Source organism: Poecilia formosa, unplaced genomic scaffold (genome assembly GCF_000485575.1).
Source record: "Poecilia formosa unplaced genomic scaffold, Poecilia_formosa-5.1.2 Scaffold459, whole genome shotgun sequence".
NCBI lineage: Eukaryota > Metazoa > Chordata > Actinopteri > Cyprinodontiformes > Poeciliidae > Poecilia > Poecilia formosa.
The window spans coordinates 314,311-333,912 of NW_006800398.1; the positions used below are offsets into that span (position 1 = coordinate 314,311).

Genomic DNA, 19,602 nt, shown 5'->3' on the forward strand with positions numbered 1-19,602 from the left:
GCAACACGTTTACTGGGAGTTAGAAATGGGAATCTCTGGCTCCCAGTTTCTGTCAGTCTAGTTGTACAGCCATGTGACCGACCTGGGGTCCGTCCCGGGTTGGTCCATGTGACCCGGTTGGTCCATGTGACCCGGTTGGTCCATCCCGTCTCCAGGCCCAGATGATGAACTGATCAGAGATGTTCAAAGCTTGGGATGCTTTAAACTTCTTCACTGCAAAAACACAAAAATCTGAACTTCTCATCAGAGAGGTCAAAGGTCACATGTGGGGTACCCCAAGGTTCAATCCTAGGACCCCTTCTTTTCAATATTTATATGCTCCCACTGGCTCAGGTTATAACAGGAAATAAGATCAGCTACCAGAACTACGCGGATGATACACAGCTCTGTTCTAAGCATCTATTCAGTGATTGGATGGGGTCAAAGGTCACCTGGTGACATCGTGATGTAGAGCTGTGTATCATCCGCGTAGTTATGGTAGCTGATCTTATTTCCTGTTATAACCTGAGCCAGTGGGAATCGAACTCTTGTCCTACAAACCTCAGTCTGGCTTTGGTTGAAGTGAACTCTGGTTCAGTTTAAATGCATATGTCCAAAAGCAGGAAGTGAACCACAGCACAGGGCATTCTGGGTAAAGACAACCAAAACAAACGTGCTAGCCTAACGCTAGCAGGAGAAGTGACTCGTCTTTTACCAAAGACAAAAGAGAAATCCTCCAAGTGTTAAATCGGATGCCACCACATTCCGGAAGAAAGAAGTTGCTCTCAGCGTCTTCAGAGGTTTTCATGTCATTTCCTTCAGCGGTTCTTGCTGCAGCGCCCCCACAGGCCAGGAGGGGAACAGGTTGCTCAGAGGTTTTGGTTGGTTTGACAGAGAGCCGAGGGAAAAAGAACCACAGCAGCTGGAGATGGAGCAGGTGATGTGTATTTATGGAGAACCAAGAAATGCTGAATATAGGAAGAAAGATCAACCCAAGGCTTTTCTTTAAAAGAAAATATAGAAACGGTAATTCACTTTTCTCCTCAGTTTTATAAAGAAACTGTCGTGCAGCTCCACACTGATCTTGACATCGTGTTGTTGTGCTTCTTCCGGATGAATCTGCATATTAATCCGATGTCTGAGGCAAATAGCCTCTCTATGTGGTCAGGTTCAAGAGCGAAGCGCAAACTGCTGAAGCCCAGGCGTCATGGAAAATGTTGGAAGGTCATCTATGTGTCGTTAATTACAGCATGAATCAACTTTCTCATGAAATGTCACCGTTGGTTGGTGAGCGTTCAGTTCAGTTAAACCCCCGGTGGGTTCAGACTTGTTCATGTCACTGATTCAGAGCCACTTGTATCTGCGGGAGTCCGCTGTCTGTGCCGCCGCTGCCTCATTAAGCGTGCTGCTGCCTCTGTTCAAAGAAGAAGATTGTTCCCCAGCAGATCGTCCTGCTGTATGGCTCCATGTAAACATCAGTGGATGAGGGAAGAACAGCAGGATGTGCAGAGTCGAACCCACGACCAATGAAAGACGTCAGCCTAATTAGAGAGACCAGCGTGAGATTCTTTTAGAATCAGGATGTTTCCCCAAAACTAAAAAACATGATATAAACATCATCTTACTGCTTTTATTCAAAACAACCTCATTATGAGAGAGCCATGGCGCTCCTTGGTTTCCAACAGTAAAAATAAAACTCTTCAGACTCGACTTGTTCCCGAAAGACTTGAGATTTGACTTGGACTCGTAGTGAGAGACTCGAATCTAAGCACCAGATTTTATCTCATGTAATAAGTAGTGATACAAAAAGCCTGTATTTTCAATAGGGTAAATATTATATTTGATCAGTAATAATATAATATATTATAAAGATAACCCTTTTTTGTCGTTTTTTGAATTCTGAATATTAGAAGATTAAAACATAACTATTCATAAAAATTAAGAGATTTAAAGATAATAAAATGTTAATGTAAGTTTGGTAAAAGGACAAACGGCTCTTTGGCCTAAAATAACTATTTGTCTTTTAGGTCCAAACCTGGACTATTTGGATTCAAGTCTGTGACTTGACTTGAAAAATTTACTTATGAACATCTGCAGAAACCACAGCCGGGGCTATAACATGTTAAATTTAATTAATTAATTACATAGATTTTAACACATTAAAGATGTTAGCGCAGTTAATCACTTATTTTTAGTTTCTTTTACATTCAAAAGTCCCAATCCGGAACCTTTGTATTCACGTTTCTGGTACAGCCATAAATCTGACGTACAAGAAGTAAAAATCCCGCTAACGGTGAAGGAAGACGGAGCCGCTTCTCTCGGCCCACTCGGGGTTAATTTCTGCTTCTAAACGGATCTGATTGGACGCTGGAAAAGACAGTTGTCGTGTTCATGTTGTGCTAACGGGAGCTAGCATATCAGTGAAGCTATTCAAGTCTAAACTAGCATCTCAATGCTAAACATGTAGCAGCTAATGCTAACATCAACGGTCAATCATCAGTTATTTCTGAAACACTGAAAAGCTGAATGGATAGAACAACACTTTGCTTCAATCTGATGGTTTAATTATATAAATAAATGATTAACACAGTAAATATCTTTGTTCTTAAGCTCAGACGTCTATAATTTAGCAGCAAAAAGCATCAGTTTTTCAATTAAATTGCGATTAATTAATTACAGGCTCTGTAATTATACCAAATACTAAAGAAATAAATGGAAACTTCTCAGTTTAAAAGAACGTTTTTAATTAAACCTCTCATTACTCTTGAAGAAATATCCTGATAAAACAGAAAAAGTTTAGTCTGATTTGAATTCAGAAGCGAAGAAAACATCTTTAGTGAAAATTAATGTTTAGTTTCAGCTGCAGATCCTAAAGCCGTCTAATATCGTCTCCAGTTTCTTATTCTGGCTGCAGTCTGCTTTACAATCAGAAGTCCTGGACTGAATCAGCATTCATCATGTCGGACCAATCAAGACTCAATATTGATTCTGCTGCTTTAATAACAACAGAGAGCTGAGTCACCCAGCGGCTGGAATAAACGCTTCATCATCTGGCACTGCCATGCTGAACTCAACGCTCGCCCCTAACCACTGGAATCACCATGTTTGCGTCACAGGAAGTAGTTCTGATTCGTTCATCAGGCAGAAAAGATGATCACATTACCAGAGTCACTGTTTGACTGCACAACCGGCCCAGGAAGGGAAAACTGGAAAAGATGAGTTTGACTCATCACAGCTGAAGGTTCGAAACCAGCAGCTGTTTATTCTGATGGAAATAACCTGCTGAATAATGATAATAATAATAATAAATGCCCTTTAAGAGAAGACAAAGATAACACTTTCCACATTGGAGTTACAATAAAACATGCAACTGCAATATTTCTGATTTTTTAAAGAACTTTGTTCTAGAACATTGAGTTTATTTAGTTTGTTTTTTTAGTTTTGTAATCCACATTGTATGAAATTAATAGATTAAAATTAAGAAGCAACTATAGTTTCTGCCCCAAAAACACCTTTTCATACCTTTAATGTGAGTCAGTCAGTGTTTGTGTCTGCAGCATCTTTTCCACATTCCTCCTGCAGATGAGGGAGATGAATGCAGAGCAGCCTGGACAGTAATTAGCTGTAATTAGTCCACAGGCAAACTGGAAAACCTGGAACTGTGGAGTCGGGCTGTAGAACAGACCACAGGACGGCCGGTCGATGCTCCTGATCCAATCAGACTCTTCCTCCCGTCTGACCCGCTGAGACGCCGCCGCGGCTCTGATTAAGGAAGTGACACCTGAAGCGAAGCTCCTGGTGGAGGCTCGGTTCAGCAGCCGCTCCGCTGCTCTGGGTCGGCTGGTGCTGAACCTTTCACTCTGCTGCAGCTGCAGGATGGAACTTTTTATAAAAAACAGGTTTTTTTTTTTACATTTGTTCAAACTGTCAGGATGTCGTTTGTCATGAGACAGACTGTGAAAAGATCTGAAGAAATGCTCCAAAAACAACCAATCAGAGCCAGGAGGTGGGGCTTAGCGCTGTCAATCATCCTCATGTACTCACTGCTAAATGTAATAACGGCAGAGAAACAACTTATCGTCACAGGAAAACTGTCTGTGCGTCATCTGTGGCCAAGTAGTGGCTAATTAGCATTCAGTTAGCATGCATGCTAACTAGCCTGAGCATTCTCAGCTAGTCTGCTATGCTGCTAGCTACAGAGCTCAAACAGGGAGGGGGAGTTATCTTTTTGTTTCAGACATTTGAAGGAAAAATCTGTATAAATATTTTAGGAACTAACTGCTTATTGGATGGAAATCTGGAAAGTAAAGCGATGATGGTGGTTTAATTTAAGCAAACTGCTCATGCTGTGAGGTTTAACACACACACACTCCACCCTGTGGGTAAAGCGTAAATTTGGGTTGAGGAGGCAGATTGAGAGCAGCAGACGGCTGCAGGACAGCCCAGTTTTCCTGCTCAGGTCGTTTCATTTAACCTCCTGTCACCGAGTCCCTGCAAGGCGCCGCGTTAGCGAGAACGGCGCTCCGCAGAGAAGCATCAGACCAGCTCAACATATTCACTCAGTTCTGGGTTTTCAGAGTAAAACTCACGAATCGGGTTTGGATGTTATGTCCTGAAAGATATTTATGTATATTCTTGCTTGCAGAGTTTGTGAGAATCTCAGTGCAGGATCAGTCTGACTGATGCTGAACAGAGACGCCTCACAGCAGAGCATCTGCAGACCGGATCGAACCACAGAAAAACAGTCGTCTCCAAACGTTATTTACTTCATATCAGTGAAACTTCCAGATCTTTGTCCTAAGAAGCAAAAACTATCAGATTTATTGGTAGAGAAGCAAAAGGCAAACAGTTCAATTATCTGTACAGCGCCGATACAGAAGAAATGTTGTTACAAAATGTAATTTAATTCAATAATATTCCAATTATCCTAGTTGTCAAACAGCACGTTAAGCTTAGATTATAGTTAAATTAGTTTAAAAAGTTTCTGCATGCAGAGTTAGAGCTTTCATATTTGTATAGCAGATTTCAGCAACACAGCAGCTCCAAGTGCTTTAAACCATCAAACAATAACCATTTATAAAACAATAAACAATACATTTGGTAAAAAGCCATAATAAAAACCAAGCAAATAAATACAGGTGAAATACACTGATTAATGTCAGAGTTCACCCTGATCTCTGGTGGAAGGTGTGTTGACTCTAGATCTACAACTCTAGATCCATAACTCTAGATCTATAAATATAGATCCATAACTCTAGATCTATAACTCTAGATCTATAACTCTGGTTCTATAACTCTAGATCTGTAACTCTAGATTGTTCTGTTTCTGTTCAGCTGGAGAAAATTCTGGTACCCCCACAAGCATCTGTTCTGTGATTGGATGGCTCAGGGTCACCTGGTGACATCAGCAGAGTGTCGCCTAGGAAACAAACAGAACCAGAAAATGGAGGCAAACATAAACCACAACCCAAATGTTCAACACAAGAACCAGAATTACAGCTTAACTCAAACAAACACCAAGAAAACAGAGTTAAAAAAAAAATGTCTAAAAGGAAAAACCCTGCCAAGTTAATTTAATCTCCACTGTGGATGGTTCCCATGGCAACACGCTTATTTTAAACATTTCAGCCTTAAAGGTTACGCACACAAAGCAGATAATATTAGCTGGTGAGCATCATGAAGTTTTTACATGCCTCTAGATCTGCGCGTTATAGAAGTGACTGCTTGTTTGGTGATCTGAAACTCAAGACAAGTTTCAGCTCAATTAATTGAAATGCTTCAACCCACCTGAATGAAACGATGGAGTTACATCCCCATCGAGTCTGAGGAGCCATTCGTTTGGTTCAGGTGTGTTGGAGCGAGGCTGCACCAAAACTCATCTGATCATAAACTGCTCTGTGAGTTGGCAAGAGAAATCTCCACAGCGTTCATCGGATCTTTAATAATGTCAAAGCTTTGAGTCGCATTAATCCCGTTAGAGGTCAAATATTTACCAGGTTCCAGCTGGTGAAGCTGTGTTTTGTGTTTTCTGTGGTGTCTCAGTGGACACCAGCATGAAGGGCCTTGTTCTGCAGTCCTTATCCTCCCTGAACACAGTTAATGGACTCAGAGCCAGGAGCGGCCGGCCGTGTTCTGGTGCCATCCGTCCTCGGCTGCTGACCCATGGCCCGTGTCAGTAAACACATCATCCTCAATCTGCCGCGCTGTCACCTGGCTCAGGTCGGTGGAGGATTCTCCAGCTTCACTCCGTCCTCTGACGGAAACGGACGCTAAAACCTTAATGTAACTTCAGTTTTACCATAGATGATTCAGACGGAGCTGAACGTACGTCACAGCAAGATCAGGAGAGTTTTAGGGGGATTTGAGGAATATTTTATCAACTCAGTCTTTGTCTCATCCTGGACTGGGAATCTGTCCACTGTGGAGACGTCCAGTCAGTGTCAGCTAACTGTGGGCTAACAGTTGGCTAACTCTGAGCTAAGTGTGAGCTAACTGTGGGCTAGCTGTCAGCTAACTGTGGGCCAACAGTTGGCTAACTCTGAGCTAACTGTGAGCTAGCAGTCTGCTAACGTTAGCAGTGAGTAGAGACTTCTACAGAAAAAGCACTTTGAGCCTCAAACCCAGATCCCAGCAGCAGCTCAGAGTCTTAAACGCTGAAGAAACCATCAGTCAGTGAGATTGACAGGACAGACAAGGAATCAAAATACATAAATTATAAAATACCAAAACATATTAAGTATTAAAATCTCCAGCTACTGTCTAGTCTTTGAGACGACTTTATTTCTGCAGCTGGACAGAGAATGACCGCACTAAACCGTAAAGTTTAAACCGTAAAGCTTAAACCGTAAAGCTTAAACCGTAAAGTTTAACGAGACGACAGGAGGCGAAACGAAGCAACTTTCTCCCAACAGGTGGAGCAGAGAAAATCTGTTGGAGCAGAGGGTCCAACTGGGTAGATGTGGTCATGTCTACTATAAATTAAAGGTATGTTGTTATTAATACATCAATGCTTCGTTTTGTACCCAACATTTAAGTTGTGTGAAGATTTTAATTTGTTGGGAACAATTTAGCCAGAAATAAAGAAAAAGGAGAAATCCTTCATTCCCAAAAGATTTACTTTCTAAAGTGGAGCATTCCAGTTTTCACCATGATGCTTCACCTTATATACACACATAAAACTTTATCAGAAAATGCTTTGGGTTTATTTCAAATGTAATGGACATGGAGACGAAAAAGAAAGAGAGAAAGGTTTGAAGGGAAGAAAGAGTGGAGAGAAAGGAGGACAGAGAGCACAAGTCAGTAGAGAGTGAGTCTGAACACCTGTGTGTGTGAAATAAACAGAATGTTATCTTATGTTTCCCAGTTTGAAGAGCAATGAGGCTCATGAACACGTTGGCCTCTGCAGCATATCAACACTTTAGCACATTAAATAATGAATCTGCTGATGAAGATGGGAGTTTAAAGCTATTTCAGGTGATCTGTGTGTGTGTGTCTGTGTGTGTGTGTGTGTGTGCTCCCATTTGCTCCTCTGAAGTAACTGGGGTGTGAAACAGAGTTAAAGGATCAGTTCTGCTAATGCATCAATCAGAGTTAATGGCTTCGGCAGACAGAACGTTTTCTTTCTGCTTCTGACCGGATTTTTATTCCATTCAGCGAAAATTAAAACAAACAAAACTTTAAAACAAACATAACCAAACAACAAAATGAACATCTGACTGAGAAAAACCCATGAAGAAGAACGCTCCCCGATCAGAACCACCAGGCTGGATCTGATTTGTCTTTTCCTGCTGCTGCTTTCTGACTTCATTTATTTTTCCTGGTGATTTTATAAAGTATTAATAGGAATTCCTAAAACTGCTTGAATCAGGTTTGAATGTTTACCAGACAGTTTTTTTTTTAAATAACTCGCCTCTTTCTGAAGAAGTGAGACCTTTCGCTTGTGAACTTCTTTTATTTATGGGAGGAATAAATCTTGCAGCAGCAGGAATCCTTTGAGAAACACTCCTGGCTTAAATATTTCATCACCACCTGATTTTTCTCGGGTTTCTTGAGTTTTTCAAGTGAAGCAGTAATGTGAGAATCTGCCTGGATCTCCTCGGTTTAATTAATAACTTTAGTTTTGTATTTTAAAGAACTCATCCATAAAGCCATTATATCAGAATAATGTCTGCACTGAGGCTGAAACCTGAGTGTTGCTGCAGACAGTTTGGTGAAGCAGAGGGAATCCTGGATGTGTGTGTGTGTGTGTGTGTGTGTGTGTGTGGTCTGGGCAGATATTCCAGGTCATTTTCTATTTGTGGAAGTGGAACCAGCGCAGTCTGTCTAGACAGTCGGCCGACCCGCCGCCTTCCCGCTGCTCCTGGTGGAAACTCCAAACATCCAGATTCTGGTTTTGGCCTCCAGGCAGAAAGTCGCCTGTTGATGAAAGCAAATCGACTCAAAATGGAAACATTTTGACCAAAAACACAAAGAAAAACAAAGAGTTAAAAGACTCACAATGCAGAAGCCAGTCACAAAGAGAGAGTTTTACTTTTGTTCTAAACTGGTGGCAAACTTCCCACTGATTTGACATTTTTGATTCATTTTATCATCATTTGTTCAAACAAAGCGCCAGCAGCCGATTCACCAAGCAGCCTGGAAAATAAATAAGTTCCCAAAACACAATCCTGGAATCCCAGTCATCTGTTTTATTTGTCTTCTTCACTCAGTTACAACATCCACACTGAGGCTTGTGGTCAACTTTTTAGCTGATCACAAGCCGACTAATCAGTGCATTGTGTTTTTCAGGCAAGTAAAAGCTCGGAAAAAATATATCTAGAGTTTTTACCAATCCAATTATTGCAGGGAGAAAGAACAATGTGTTATTATTAATGTTAATATTAATGTGATCTTCCATATGATAAATACATTTTAGATTTTAGGGAGCATCATCTTCTTTTTAGATTCAAATAAACACTTTAAGATCTGCTCTTATTTCATTTTTAAGCAGTGTTGAAGTTTAAAACAACTTAAAAGGGAGTTTCTGAGTTAAAATCACTTCTCAGGTTTTGGTCAAACAGGAAGTGAAGGCGGGCAGTGAAGCAGCGATGAGGACATCAGACCTGAATTCATTAACTGATGATAAAAGCTGCATTAGTGCCTGGCTGGCTGCGCCGCATCACTTTTAGATGTGAAGTGACTTCAGGAAACGTCCTGCGATCAGAAACCAGAAAACGCTGCGAGGCTCTAAGCAGAGCAAACTGTTCATGAACACGAATGAAACATTCGATTCGTTCTGCAGAATGAGCTCAACATGATCTGATGCCAAAGTGGAAGTAAAACAGAAAACATGCAGAGTTCAGATACTGCAGGTCAGAATCACGTATTTATCCATAAGAGTTCAGGACTGAATGTTTCAGCAAAACTTCATCTATTCTAAATGAACCAGTTTCATTGGGTGAAATGGATGAAACTGTTTCAGTCCAAAGTGTTCAGAGAACATCTACTGCATATTTCAGTTTCTACCTTTTTATGTTTTCTTCAGAAAATATCTTCAAACGAGCAAAGATTCATGTTTTAATCTGAAACAAAACAATCTTTTTTCTCCTGGTCTGATGCTGCCAGCGTCGGTCAGGCTCTGCTCTGGTGGCCTCCCACTTCTGTTGCAGTTCATTATTCAAACTGGTGAAAAGGTTTCTGTCTAAAGAATCCCAGCAGATTGCTTAAAGTCATGCACCACTCCTGCTGGACCAGCAGGGGGCGACAGCAGGAAATAACTTGCTGTGAGTCACTTTTTAACATCATACCAAACATGCATGTAGCAACAGTAGAGAGGAAAAACTTCCCTTTAGCAGGAGGAAACCTGGAGCAGAACCAGAACCTGCTTCAGTTCCAGCAGCTGCAGAACAAGCCCACCTCACCATTCCTCCACCGCCATGCATCACAAGCTGTTTGTGCTGATACACTATGCTTGGTTTCCTCCAAAAAGTGAATCTTTTCAGGGGAGATATTTATTTTTCACAATATGTTTCTGCTAAAATCGAAGTTTCTGGTTGCAAATTGAATCTAAAGCCTGCATGCCGGGGACATCCGGCCCCTGGCTGTGAGTCTGATTCCCTCTCAGCTGCTCTGGCACGTTGCTCTTGGTGCAGCAGAAGCCGTTAATTATAGCAGGCAGTTCACAGCTTCGATAGCAGTGCCGCGGCGCTCCACGACATCCCAACTGTCAGCTTAATCACAGAGCAGGGCCACGACACCGGCCGCGCCGCGCCGCCATCGCCTCGTCCCACTCTGCTAAACATGACAGGAATCTGCAGCCTCGTGGCCCAACCTGCTCCAGCAGCTCTGAGTGGAGAAACAGGCAAACTGCTGCAGATGGAGAGGAGCTGACGCTGGTTAGCCCACGGTCACGCTCCTGATGCTGAACATTTCATTTAGTATTGGTGGCTGTTTGCTTGAATTTCATCCTTAGTTTATTTTTGAACCTGCCAAAGTTCAAACACACATCTGTGAAGTGTCCATCTGTTTAAATCTGGTTTAATTTGTGTTTTTCTTCATCAGCAAACATAAACTTGGTAGCTGATAAAATGGAGCCATTTGTGAAGCTACAATCAACGATGAACAGCAGGAATTTGAGTCATTCAGCCTGTTAAAAAATGGGGATTCATTTCTCAAAGGCACATTCATCATGTTATTGATTTATATATAAATGTTAGTTTCAAGCAAAATGTTTAATTGATTAAATAAATATTTAGCTCTAAATATTTAGTTAGCATGTTAAATATTTAACCCCATACTAAATAGTTAGCTTCAAGCTAAGTATTTAGCTTGAAGCTAACTATTAAACTAATTAAGATTTAACAGGCTATATTTTAAATATTTAGCTAACAAGTAAAATATGTAGTGTGCAGCTAAATATTTTCAGAGGTAAATTCGTGCCTAACGCAAATTTACTGGGCGATAACCGGAAGTAGACTACCAAAATAAAAGTGTCTTCTGAATAATAACTTCTGCTTTTGAATCACTTCCTGTTACCTCATTATCATCGTTTCTTTTCCCTTTTTCTTGTACAACAATTCAGCTTAAAGCGTGAGCCGTTTTAAAGGCAGCACGTTTACAGATAGAGCAACAGTGATGCGCCGAAGGATTCAGTCTGGAAAAGTAAAACATTTTCAACTTTTGGAAATTCAGAAATTCGAAAGTTTTTCTAGAAAAATTTAGATTTTTTTTTTGCAGAAATGTACTTTTTTTTAAATAAATATATACCACTGGCACTAGCACGCAGTCGTATGTCAGTGATTGTCGTCGTTCCAGATGATTTCCAGGTAAAGCTGTTTGTAGAAAGAAGAGACAGATCAATCTAAAACAGGAAGCAGGAATTTCTGCTGCTGATTTTCAGGATCAAACCGGTGGAGATGCGCCGACACCGACCCTCCACCTGCTATCCGCTGCAGGTGTTGGAGTGGTTCTCCTAGCAGCAGCTGCTGCAGCATCAAGTGCTTCTCTAATGCTGCAGCTGCCACTTGAGCCTGAGATGCTGCTGGAGATGCAGAAGTGAGCTGAACGCCGTCAGACCTGCTCTGCAGCGGACGGCTGTGAGCCTCATTACCGGCCCGTTTCTGTCCGCGTTCATGTGAGACGTGACGACTTCCTGTCCTGCAGAGTCTGGAAAAAACGCGGCTCATTAACCGAGTTCTCCTTCAAACACACTCCCCGCCCAACCCTCCTCAAAAACACACACAGATGGAGTCAGTCTCACTCTGACTGATCTGTGTTGATTGTTCAGTCGCTGTAAACACACGCTGGTGGATTTACGCTCCACACAGATGGAGAACTCAATATTTTAGGAATTTGTTGTGAGACTTTGTTGTTTCTTTCCCTGCATAAATACAGTAAGTGGAAATTCATTCAGCTGAGTGGAAATTATATTTCCTCTCTGAATGAAGCCATTCATCGCTCCTTCCTTCAATCTAACCTGAAGAAAACTGTTGCATTATTCAGTTTCAGTTCATTTATATTGACCCAAATCATAACAGAACCACTTCATATCGAGTCCAATCATGTAGATTCAATTACATACGGTTCATTCCTGTGTAAGTTATTACACAATACAATTATAGTCGATCATTATTGATGAATTATGGTGAAAAATATCTGTATGTGACATTGAGTGTCTTCAGTCAGAGGTTTCTTCAGATTGGCTGGAATACAAACTGCTACAGGAGATCCTAAACATACTGTTTGGTCATTTGTGACCAAATGGTTTAATTGTTGTCTTGTCTGAACATAAATACCATCTGCAAAAGATGGATCCTTTCAGACTAAGGTCATGTTAAATCAGGGGAGTCCAAAGTGTGGTTCTGGGGCCTTTTGTGGCCCTTGGACTGATTTTGTGCGGCCCCCTAACTGAGGTTAAAGAATGATATAAATTTAGCTCATCCAGCACAGGAGGTAGAAGAAGATTAAGACTTTTTATTTTCACCAAGGAAAAATTACCAACATTATTTTGTCTTTTCATGAAGGCAGAGAAGAAAACCAAAAGGAGAAACAGAGAAAGCCAATGAAAATATGCTGCAGAGCGATGAGATCCGAGTTTAACACAACTGAAGTGAAACACATAAATCTACATTAAGCTCACTTTGTTTTTACCTTCAGTTCTGATCAATATGTCGTTATTCATTCAGGCTCAGCTCTGTAACTGTCGGCAGTAGAGAGGCTCCTCAGGTCAATACCTCCACCGGCTGCTTTCATTTCATCCGTTCCTCACGCTGAAAAAGAGCAGAAGTCACAAAAACATCTGAAGCCACGAGACAAACTAGATACAAATAAATATGACAAAATGTTTTTTTATAGTTTAGCATAATTAGCAGAATACCAGAGAGAAACTGTCAACCTTCCTTATCATGTGAAATAAATTAATTTTCCTCAGAACGAAGCAGATTGATTGATGTTGATTAAAAATTTAATTACGAAATTACACTAATGACATGACGGAACCAGAACATCAGACTTACCTTACAATTTGTTTTGATTTAGTTAGCTACCGATGATAACTGATGCTAACTCCTGCTAACGGCGTTAGCTCCTGCTACTGGTGTTAGCGAGTAGATCACAAGCTGATCACGTTAGTTTGTTTCATGTCTAGAGTTTAACAGCACATGAAAATTTTGAGGCAGTTTTTCTGAACCCAGACTTTCTGAAGTCAACCTCAACATCCTGGACATTTTGTGTTTTGTTTGTTAGCTTCAGTCGACTGTAGCTCGGCTCGTCATCGGCCGGCGCAGGTGAAAAAATGGCGACCTCTGTTGGTGAACAATGGGATATCGATGTACGTTTTTAAAGTAACTGAGTTTTTATGCATCACAAACAACATTTTAGGTTAATAGGAGAATTACAACGTATTTGGCCGATATGTACAACTATTAATATATCCTTTAAAACTTCTAAAGTGAAATGAAAAGAGACAAAAGTGAACAGAGCACAGAACAGAAAAAATAACTTAGTAACTAATGGAAATAACCTGAAAATGACAAAACTTAAAAATGATTCCATCCATCCATCCATCCATCCATCCATCCATCCATCCATCCATCCATTCATCCATCCATCCATCCATTCTCTCCTCAGCATGCTCTCCATCATCTTTTCATCCCTGAGTCTTACAGTCTCACTCTGAGTTGATCAAGAGTGTCGACTCTTTGCAGCTTTTTGCTTTTCACACCAGTGAGTAAAACAGGAAATAAATATTTCAGCTTTGCAGCAAACACAGCTGAGGACTTTCAGTATCTTGGCCTCCAAAGTTAAACTCCGCTGAGTCGGTTCTGCTCTCTTAAAGCCAAACTCTTTCTCACAGGGACAGTTTCACAAGGAAGAGGATGTCTCCTGGTGTGTCCAACCCTTCAAGTCTTTTTACCACAAACTTATTCAGCACACTTCCTGCTAAGGAGCTGTTGGTTTTTCCCACTTAATCATTTGTGCAGTTGGAGAATTATATTGGATGTTTAAAGGGTTTGTTAAATCAAGCACTAATGACAATAACATCAAAATCCAAATGAGACAAGAGATTAGAACAAATGCTGCCACAGTGAACATTTGAGGATGAAAAGGAAGAAAACTTTTGATTAAAAGAAAACACTCCCTCTTGCAAATCTACAGTTTTACATATCAGGTCCAGATTCTAGATTTGATAAATTTAGAAGAACACAATAACGTTTCCACATTGTCTTTATTTATCAGACGGAGAAGAAGCCAAAAAGCAAAAGGTGACAGAAAAAAACCTCCTCCCTGGTTGCACAGGGTTTAAATGTGAAATGTATTGATTTATTTGGCAGGAACAACAACTAACATTCCTGTAAAATTACCAGAATTAGTCAGTTTTCTAATTTTCATTCATAGTCCCTGGACAGATGGAACAAAATATAATACAATGACAAAACAGTTAAAATGAACTTAACTTGCAAATTCTGTCAATAAACACATAAAAATATAGTAAACAATACAATTATTAAAAAAGCAAAGTCAAATAGTTATGGGTTTGAGTGTGAAAGAGACATAGTGTGGTTCTCTTTCTCTCTGCTCTGAGTCAAACCAACCTGTTCCCCTCCTGGCCTGTGGGGGCGCTACACCGGGAACTACTGAAGGAAATGACACAAAAACCTCTGAAGACACTGAGCGCAACTTTCTTCTTCACCAAATGTAAAAAAAAAAATGGAGTGGCATCAAATTTTGTTGTATAATTTCTGTTTTGTCTTTGGCTAGCACATTTGTTTTGGTCGTATCTACCCAGAATGCCCTGCGCTGTAGTCCACTTCCTGCTTTTGGAGCGGTCTCCGGTCCGCTTGGCATTCACACACGCATTCAAACCGAACCAGAGTTCACTTCAACAGAACAAAGACAGAGGTTTGGAGGACCAGAGTTAGATTGGCATTCACACCTCACCAAACAAACCGGACTTTCTAAACAAACGAACAGGAGTCGGATAAAAGCGGATTAAACGTGACTGGTGTGAATACACCCCGAGTGTCCTTGACTTCAAAGTGGGGAACCAGTGGGTTTAATTCCAGTTTTCTGTGATTCCCGGCGATGTTACAGACGATTAACACGACAGCTCAAAGCCAAACATGAACTATCAGCAGCCAGAGGGCCGTGGAGCTGAGAGCAGCAGATTACCAGGGAGCGCGCTGAGGAGCGAGGAGGCAGGAGGAGAGGCATGGATAAAAAACAGAACGTATGGATGAGTCATCTCCCCAGCCAGGCAGGCAGCCTCTCAGATACAATGCCAGCACACTCGGCTGTTTGCTGCAGACTCAGATCGCTGTGTTGCCGTGGAGCGTGATCTCTCCAACATGCATCCGTCTGCAGAGAACGCTCCAACATCTTTAATCATCTGCAGAGAAGCTTACAAAGCTGCAGCACGCTCAACACACCAGTCCACTGTTTGCTTCTTCTGCTTGGCTCAAGACTTCAGCTCTCATCTGGTGATGCAACATACAAGACAGGGATTAACTGGGGACATATTTCAGCTGCCCAAACAAGCATCCTGCTCAGCTGAGTCACAGCAGCATGTCGTAATGATGGAAATTTGGGGCATGTTCTCATGGAAATAGATTTTTTCTTCTCCCTGAGCTCAGCATGCAGCTTCAACTCTGAGATCATGGCTCTAAATTGGAAAAGGGATTATATTCCCATTCCCGAATGGAAGTGACCTGAAGTTTAAGAACCTCAGGGGGACGAATTCATGAGTGGAAGTAGAGCTGAGATAGAGATAGACGAGTCTGCAGTGATGTGAGCCGAGCGGCTTAACTACACATTTTTAGTTTGCTTAATATTTCTGTAACTTATCGGGGGAAAGAAAAGAAATTCTCTATGCCAACAAAATGATTCATATAAGATTTCCAATTCTCATTTATACAACAGTGTATGAGTTATTTAATGTCCCCTTGGGGTCAATAAAGTATTTATGAATTGAATTTGTATTGAGAGGCACTGTAAATCGAAAAAAGGGAAGAGTAAAAAATCTTTTTTTCTAGAAAAAAACCCCAGTTGAAATTCTTTGAATAATCACAAATTTGTTTAAAAATATCAGAAATGCTCAAGAAAAAGTCAGAAATTTCTAAAAGTTGAAATTTATTACTTTTCAAAGTAATTTTTTGATATACTTGAGATTAACCTCAAAATTTAATTTCTGAGTGTTTTCTAGTAACCTTTCAAACTCAGAAATTTCCTTATTTTTCTAGAAAATATCTTAGCTTAATTTCTGAGCTTTTTGGTGGAAATGTACTTAAATATCTACAATGACCCTAACACGCCATCGTACATTTACTGCTATAATTCAGAATAGATTTAACATGTCCCAAAATCTATTTTAATAACTAAAAAACAAATAAAACTAATCCGCTGGTTGTCGGTCTCTATTTTCTAACTCTAAGCGCGACTTCTACTGTCGCCATGGAGACGGCAGTGGAATTTACGCATGCGCGGGGAGAACCAGAACAAACAGGACGCTAACTACACAAACGAAAGACAGATTCAACCGCCCTTCTTCGTCGAAGGCAAACATTTGGACTCATTTGGTTTTAATCACCGAATTCCCGGGAAGACCGAGCTGGATATGAGCTTCACCGTGTGCAAGGTCCGCGAAATGAAGATTGAAAACTTCGGGAACACCGGAGATACGTGGGGCAAAGCTAGCTACAGCTGAGCCAAGGTAGGCCATTCCTTCCGGTCCAGAGCTCTGAGAGGCGTGTTGTGATTGGTCAGACGTTTGTGGCGTGTTCATGCAAAAACGCGCTCAAACAGTAAAGTTGATATTCTACCTCAATTACTCCGCTAGCACTACCTGGTTTTTCTGTCCACAGGCGACAGAGTTACGCAGTAGGTATTATTTACATTTTCTGTGATTCTTCACTAAATAACTCAGACTGTTAAATGGCTCTTTTGGGTGGAAATGCAACGGAGTCGTTGTCTCTCTGTTACCGCTTCGTAAAAGCAAAACGTAGGGAGGAAGGAATCCAATAAGCGACCTGAGTCGACCTTGCTGTGAATTGGTGCAACAGTGAACTGAAGTGTTGAATGTATCTGGAGGTGGATCAGGTACCAAACAGGGAATAACTTTAAGAAAATATGACTTTTCTATGAATAACCCCAAACATTTAATTTTTCACTGTGTACCATTACATTCCCCCATTCCTCCATCTGTCAGAAATGATCAGTCTAGTTCAGATTTTTATCCTCTAAAACAAATTAATTACTCAAAAGCCAAACAGCATAAACTTATTTTTATGTTTGAATCACACACATGCAGGAAACATACATCAGTTTCTGACCTACAGAATCGGAGCAGAAGATTTAGAGAACTGTTCAGTGAAGGAGGATGATAACCTGCATGCTTCTAGTTTTTCTAGTCTGCCTGAAGACTTTGGAAAGTTTGAAATGAAGCTCATAACTTTTGGGTCGATGTTCACATCAAGCATCAGAACCCATCTACCATCTTTACGAGTCTCCTCATGTGAACCCTGCTGCAGTAAAACTTTTCCTTTTTCCTCCCTCTGCCACCATATTTCCTTTTCTGTCATCTGCAGCAACATTTTCTCTTTATCTGCTCAGACCGCGGCCGCCTGCCGTGAAGGTCATTTGCCACCTCATTTTTCAGGAGTCTGCCTACGTTTCACACCTCACTACTTACAATTTCCCTCCTGCATAATGATTTGTTCTGTTATTTATGTTTGTTTGTTCAAACTGCGTCCGACTTGTGTGAGTAATAACTTTATCTTCTCCTCCGGCGAATGTTTCTGGTCCATTTCTCCGTCTGAAGATGAAGTCCTGAATGTAAAACAGAACAGTTACTTTAAAGAACCAGAAACTTAATTAAAAAGTTGATCAGATGTTTATATTTTCTACTTGGGCAGAATAATTCATCGCATTTTAACCAACCTGCTGCCAGGGCTGAGTAAGCTCTGCGCTGGAGGCAACATGAAGCTGTCACAGAATGTTAACTCTAGAGAAAATCATCACTTTGCTTAAAAATGGTCTGAAAATAGTTGCTGAAGGAAAAGTTCTAACTGCTGCAAAGAGACTTTCTGTTGGCGATAATACATGCTGTCATTCCTGCTGAGCCCAATCTGCAGGACTATAAATAGTTTTATTAATGTTCGATTAGTTCAGTGCTTCAATTCTGTCATATTTTAACAAAATTATTCACATATTTATAAATGGCACAGTTCCAAACTAAATATTTAAGTCATAAACTGAACATTTATCAGGTAAACTATATATTTAGTTATAAGAAGCAAAATATTTAGTTTATAAGCTGAATATTTAGCTCAAAATTAAATATTTATTTGGTAAACTAAATATTTAGTTCCCAATTAAAGATTTACTTTCCAAACTAAATGTTTAGTTTGGAACTAAATATTTATCTTCCTAATTAAATATATAATTTTCAAGCTTAATATTTCACTTTCTATGAAATATTTAGTTTAAAATTATGACATTAATAAATGTCAGAATAACATGGTGACAAAATAACTTTTAAAAATGAATGCAAAGCAGCCAATCCATATTTTTTTCTTATGAGACTAAATAAACAAAAATGTTGCTGTTAATGTTTTACATTATGGAGTCAACTATAAATGACTCCATAGTTTCTTATTCTCATCTGTGTGGCTCTGATATCAGGAGTAAACACATTTTTGGATGTGTTGTATTGTTTTTTAGCACCAAAATTAAAGAAATGAACGTTGAAAACATTGAACTGACTGAAGCTGCATGAGTCACCTGAGCTCCATTTGCTTTAATGTTTCAGTTTTTAGATCTGAACAAGCTTGTGAGTGTGTGTGTGTTTACCAAATGTTTCCACCTTAGCTGCTCTGATCCTCCTTCAGTTTAAACAAAGTGTTGACCTGCTGGCCATCTGCCAGGACTTAATGCTCACTTAATGCTCAGCCACCGCTCTGCAGGCAAATAAAGGTTAATAATCACACAGAAATGCTCCTCAGGAAGCAGCGAGCTGAACGCCGCCTCACCAGGCCTTCAGCTGGAGATGAATCACAGTGAATGGTGAGGAAATTCCCTGCAGATTCAGAGCCGATCTGAGCGTCCTCGTTGACAGGAACGATGCGGTGGACAGAAGCTGGACGTTACAGCGGCTGGTCGGCTCACGTCTGAGCTGCAACCACCTGTTTATAACTTATTCATATCGTCTGACTCCTCACTTCTTCTTCCAGCCTGAAGCATCATTTGGCAAAATGCTACAGCAATAAATTACATAAATAATATATGAAAAACATTAGCTTTCCACACGTTGTCTTCTGAGAAAGATGAACCATAAAAACTTCTGAATTGAAGGTTTTTTTCTTCCCACTTGGTGTAAAAATCGTTTCTTCCCACAGAATCAGTAGGCAACATAACAATTTAATGGCTTTGAACATCATAAGCAACTTATGACGGTAGTTTCATATTTAAGAGGAGAGACAGAAAAAAGGCAAACAAACGCCACATACGTGAAGTAAAAGTAATAAAACATTCTTGGATAGATGGAAAATAAAGAGACGCTGACATTTACAGCTGTGGAAACTCAGAAAATGTATTAATATTTGAAGAAATGATGTTTATAAAGGAACTCATAAATACAGTGGATCAAACCTA

The 19,602-nt window shown here is 40.4% G+C and overlaps 2 long non-coding RNA genes across 2 annotated transcripts; both read right to left on the minus strand.

Moving 5' to 3' along the window:
- Window positions 1-906: 906 nt before the first annotated feature.
- On the minus strand, window positions 907-3,837 carry LOC103156013 (uncharacterized). The gene is made up of 2 exons (XR_478103.1): window positions 3,502-3,837; window positions 907-1,520 (listed from the first exon to the last, which is right to left on the minus strand). It is a non-coding gene; the product is annotated as an uncharacterized LOC103156013 (long non-coding RNA).
- Window positions 3,838-7,913: 4,076 nt separating this feature from the next.
- On the minus strand, window positions 7,914-13,244 carry LOC103156014 (uncharacterized). The gene is made up of 3 exons (XR_478104.2): window positions 12,972-13,244; window positions 12,607-12,725; window positions 7,914-8,394 (listed from the first exon to the last, which is right to left on the minus strand). It is a non-coding gene; the product is annotated as an uncharacterized LOC103156014 (long non-coding RNA).
- Between the last annotated feature and the right edge of the window lie 6,358 nt (window positions 13,245-19,602).